Source organism: Bufo gargarizans, chromosome 6, assembly GCF_014858855.1.
Source record: "Bufo gargarizans isolate SCDJY-AF-19 chromosome 6, ASM1485885v1, whole genome shotgun sequence".
Lineage (NCBI taxonomy): Eukaryota > Metazoa > Chordata > Amphibia > Anura > Bufonidae > Bufo > Bufo gargarizans.
In genome coordinates, this window is record NC_058085.1 from 76,503,654 (window position 1) to 76,509,653 (window position 6,000).

Sequence of the window (6,000 nt, forward strand, 5' to 3'; positions counted from 1 at the left end):
TGCTGATGACGTCAGTGAAACACGTCAGGTGGCGCAGCGCTCGCCCGCACGTAAGCGTCGCGCATGCGCACAACACAGAATTGAAACGAGGCTTGGTGCGCAGAAAAAGTGCCTGATACGAAACGCACTTCTGCGCATGCGCGAACTCGCATCAGATGTCGCGAGATCGCGGAAGCTAATGCCAACAACAAGAGAAGTTGGAGGCGACTCAAGTATTTGATGCTTCACAGTCTGCATATGGTGTACCTACAATCGGACAATTATAGGTACAGCTAGGCATATTAAGCCACAGTCGGCTCTGATTTTTAGATATTTGGGGCTATTCTTCCCATATGGGGTCGGAACAGCTGACGGATAGTGAAAAAAACACAGCGACAAATTAGAGAAGATGGTCACAGGAGATAAGATATTATCTCATGTAGGCTCTTGGTCAATATAAGTAAATGACCTATAACCTGATGTTGCAACATTATGGTGCCATTAGTTATTATCAAATGGGTATTCAGACCACACATATGTGTTAGAAAGTATCTGTGTCAGGTGTTTTTAAGATAACGGAAAACGGCAGGAATATATGGGTAATCACTAATACATTAGGGCTATTGTCAAAGAGGCGGTGGTAACGGTGGTATAGATCCTCAAAAGCTGTCAGTCTACAAAAAACAGCTGTAATTCAACTGTTCATTGAGACCGTTAGGTGTGACAGTTTTTAAGAGAAATATCCACCTTGTCTCACGCTGTAGGAGGATCCTATCCCAATTGCCGCCTCTTTTGGGGGGGCTGACAGTCTCTATGCCCATAGCCTTAATGACCTTGGGATTGCCTTGGTGTAATTCACAGACGTGTCGTGCCACTGGGGTATCGCAACGCTTATCGATATCTAGGAGATGCTCACCAATGCGTCTACGCAACTCGCGCTTTGTTTTCCCAATATACTCCATGTGGCAAACACAAGTGATTTTATATATCACCCCAACAGTTCTGCATGAGATGAAATTTCTAATCTCAAAGTTACGTTTAAGGTTTGTGCTATAAATGGGTTATAGGTCATTTACTTATATTGACCAAGAGCCTACATGAGATAATATCTTATCTCCTGTGACCATCTTCTCTAATTTGTCGCTGTGTTTTTTTCACTATCCGTCAGCTGTTCCGACCCCATATGGGAAGAATAGCCCCAAATATCTAAAAATCAGAGCCGACTGTGGCTTAATATGCCTAGCTGTACCTATAATTGTCCGATTGTAGGTACACCATATGCAGACTGTGAAGCATCAAATACTTGAGTCGCCTCCAACTTCTCTTGTTGTTGGCATTAGCTTCCGCGATCTCGCGACATCTGATGCGAGTTCGCGCATGCGCAGAAGTGCGTTTCGTATCAGGCACTTTTTCTGCGCACCAAGCCTCGTTTCAATTCTGTGTTGTGCGCATGCGCGACGCTTACGTGCGGGCGAGCGCTGCGCCACCTGACGTGTTTCACTGACGTCATCAGCAGCGGGAACTGGGCTATTTAAACTAGGAACGAACGCCAGGTTAGTTGGCGTCCCATATGCAGCTACACACATCGGTTTACTGCATTACTCCTAAACCCCTCCATCTATGGGGTAGCCCACATAGGAGCCGATTATCCTCGTGCACCTACTGACCACTTTGACTGACTGTGTCATCTCTGGTCATCAGGTTTTTTCCACTCTATCTGCGATTGACCTGTTTCACTATTATCATCTCTCCTGATGAACTGCCTAATGTCCTGGCAGTGAAACATGCGTGTAGGGACTATGCTCATGCATAAATTAGGGACATATAGTTTATAGAATCAGGGAAAGGTTCCGGACAGGGTCGTCCTTTCAAGGACGAGTGCCCTGTGGTCAGGTTGCTATCACATTTCTAGTTTCTAGGGTATTGGCTAGACAGCCATAGGATTTCCTTAGGGACCCTACACACATGTGGTAAACTGTCAGCCGGTTGCTATCTCCCTATTGGTTCATCCGACCATCTATACAGGAAGAACGTTTACTGGATCATCGTGTGTTGAAGCAACTGACAACCTATCCTGGGTACCGGTAGGACACACTGGTTTACCCTCTAAGTGCCGCCGTGCACTTTAATTTAATTTATCAATATACTGAGATGACCATGGGCCATAGCCATTGAGGGCCCTGCACCGTGTTCATCTCACTATATTTAATTTTCTTTTTCGCACATTGTATCAAGGATTTTAGAAATTTAGACATTAAATGTTTTGTTTTAAGATTATTCCTCCTGAGTGACAGATGTACCACCAACACCACCACCTCTGTCACCAAGCATCTCAACCATGTCACACGCCAGCGTTCAGCTCTCCATCTCACAAACACAAAGCGTAAATTCCCACCTAGCCACCCTCGATCCCTGGCCCTGAATGCCAGCATTTCTAAACTACTGGCCTATGAAATGCTGTCATTCAGGCTGGTGGACACAGACAGCTTCAAACAGCTCATGTCGCTTGCTGTCCCACAGTATGTTGTTCCAGCTGCCACTACTTCTCCAAGAGAGCCGAACTTGCCTGCACAACCAAGTATCCGATAAAATCAAGTGTGCACTGCGCAACGCCATCTGTGGCAATGTCCACCTAACCACAGATACGTGGACCAGTAAGCACGGCCAGAGACGCTATATCTCCCTAACTGCACACTGGGTAAATGTAGTGGCGGCTGGGCCCCAGTCGGAGAGCTGTTTGGCGCACGTCCTTCCACCGCCAAGGATCGCAGGGCAACATTCTTTGCCTCCTCCTCCTCTTCTTCCACCTGCTCATCCAGTCAGCCACACACCTTCACCACCAACTTCAGCACAGCCCGGGGTAAACGTCAGCAGGCCATTCTGAAACTCATATGTTTGGGGGACAGGCCCCACACCGCACAGGAGTTGTGGCACATGCAACATCTCTAAAGTGCAACTCTTAAGTGCACAGACTGAATTATACCAGAATTGGACCAGAGGGGACCACCGGTAATTAGACATAGTCAATGCGAACAATGTTTAAATTTTTCCTCTTAGTCCTCCTACTTTTCCACAACCTCCTGAAATACCCCCACATCCATTCACCTAGCAAGGAACTATTCATCTCTTCTTCCATCTTACCTTCTCATCTGATAGCTTGCACAAACCTGTTTGCAAACATAAAACACTTCCTTCCAAAACACACACAGACACCTCATGCCCTCTCTTATTCTCACCTATTAACACTTTCTCTGCTTCTCCTTACTGCTGGTGATATCTCTCCAAATCCAGGACCCCCTCAGCAAATCCCCACCATCACCTCCATGTCCCACTACAAATCTCTTTCTTCAAATTCCTGCAACCCCTTAAACCTAATTACCATTCCTCTGACCCCTGCCCCTTTAGCTCCTCTTGCAGGAGCATTATGGAACGCGCGCTCTGTCCGTAACAAACTGTCGTACATTCACGAACTGTTTATCTCTCAAAACCTTTCCTTTCTGGGTCTCACAGAAACATGGCTGACACCCTCAGACACCTCCTCCCCTGCTGCACTCTCTTATAGTGGATTGCAATTAACTCACACCCCCCGCCCCGGCTGCAAACATGGTGGAGGAGTTGGTATTCTCCTATCAGACACCTGCTCCTACAGCCCAACTCCACTGCCACCCTCCATTACGCTCACCTCATTTGAAGTACACTCTGTTCGCATCTACTCTCCCTCCAACCTTCAAGTAGCTGTCATTTACCGCCCTCCAGGCCCAGCCACCATCTTTCTTGACCACTTCAACACCTGGCTACTACACTTTCTTTCTGCCGACATCCCCACTATCATCATGGGTGACTTCAACATCCCTATTGACACCTGCTACTCGGCCACCTCTAAACTCCTGTCACTCTCTTCCTCCTTCGGCCTATCACAGTGGTCTTCAGCTCCCACCCACAGAGATGGTCACTCTCTGGATTTGATCTTTACCCGCTTTTGCTCCCTATCTAACCTTTCTAACTCGCCTCTCCCCCTATCCGACCACAACCTACTCACCTTCTCTTCACTGGTCTCTTCTGTAGCCCCCCCGATCCACACACCAGCACACCCCCGCAGCAACCTTAAACATCTCGACTTTCACTTGCTTTCTGACTCTCTTCTCCCACTCTCTACCATCTGCTGCCTCCAAGACCCAGAAGCTGCTACCTCCCTATACAACACCACAATAAGTACAGCTCTGGACACTGTTGCCCCCCTCACACATAACAAAATCCGGAAAATCAACAGACAACCCTGGCACACCAACCTGACCAAGAAACTCAGACAAGCTTCCAGGGCTGCTGAGCGACGATGGAAAAAATCCCCTTCTATAGATAATTTCACTGCATACAAGCAATCCCTTCTCATATTCAAATCCTCACTCGCTGATGCAAAACAGGCCTACTTCTCATCTCTCATATCTTCCCTGTCACACAGCCCTAAACAACTTTTTAGCACTTTTAACTCCCTTCTCCGTCCCCCAGCGCCCCCACCCTCTCCTCTCTTCTCAGCTGAGGACTTTGCCAAATATTTCAAACAAAAGAAAGTCCACATCAGAGAAAGCTTTACTACACAGTCCCCACAGACCCTCTACACAACTGCTCGGTCCTCTCCCCCCAAAACCCGCTTCTCCACCATTACAGAAGAAAAACTCTCCACTCTACTCTCCAGATCACATCTCACCACCTGTGCACTTGACCCGATCCCATCCCACCTCATCCCTAACCTCACCGCAGTGTTTATCCCAGCCCTAACCCATCTCTTCAATCTATCACTAAACTCTGGTGTCTTCCCCTCTGCTTTTAAACATGCTACCATTACACCCATCCTCAAAAAGCCTTCACTTGACCCATCTTCCTTGTCCAGTTATCGCCCCATATCATTTCTTCTGTATGCCTCAAAGCTACTTGAACAACATGTCCATTCAGAACTGTCCTCCCACCTCTCCTCCTGCTTCCTCTTTGACCGCCTACAATCCGGCTTCCGAACCCACCACTCGACCGAGACTGCCCTTACCAAAGTCACCAATGACCTACTGACAGCCAAAACCAAGAAACAATACTCTGTCCTCCTTCTCCTTGACCTGTCCTCTGCCTTCGACACGGTTGACCACTCCCTTCTGTTGCAAACTCTCTCATCTCTTGGCATCACTGACCTGGCTCTCTCCTGGATCATATCATACCTCACAGACCGGACGTTTAGCGTCTCCCACTCCGGCACCACCTCCTCGTCTCATGCCCTCTCTGTTGGTGTCCCGCAAGGCTCTGTCCTAGGACCCCTGCTCTTCTCAATCTACACTTTTGGCCTGGGACAGCTCATAGAGTCCTATGGCTTTCAGTATCACTCTTATGCTGATGACACTCAAATCTACCTCTCTGATCCAGACATCACCACCTTACTATCAAGAATACCACAATGTCTATCTTCTATATCATCCTTCTTCGCCTCTTGCTTTCTTAAACTTAACATGGATAAGACAGAATTCATAATCTTTCCCCCATCTTGTTCAACCCCCCCAACAGACCTATCTATCACGATCAATGGCTGCACATTATCCCCAGTCAACAAAGCCCGCTGCCTTGGAGTGACCTTAGATTCTGCCCTTTCCTTCCGACCGCACATCCAAGCCCTTTCCACCACCTGCCGCCTCCAACTCAAAAACATCTCCCGCATCCGTGCTTTCCTTAACTTCGAATCTGCGAAAATGCTCGTACATGCCCTCATTATCTCCCGCCTAGACTACTGCAACATTCTTCTCTGTGGCCTTCCATCTAGCACCCTCGCACCCCTCCTCAACTCTGCTGCCCGACTAATCCACCTCTCACCTTATTACTCCTCTGCCTCTCCCTTCACTGGCTCCCCATTGCCCAACGAATCCACTTCAAAGTACTGACAAACGCATACAAGGCCGTCCATAACCTGTCCCCTCCCTACATCTCTGAGCTACTTTCCCGATACATCCCCACACGCACTCTCCGATCCTCACAAGACCTCCTTCT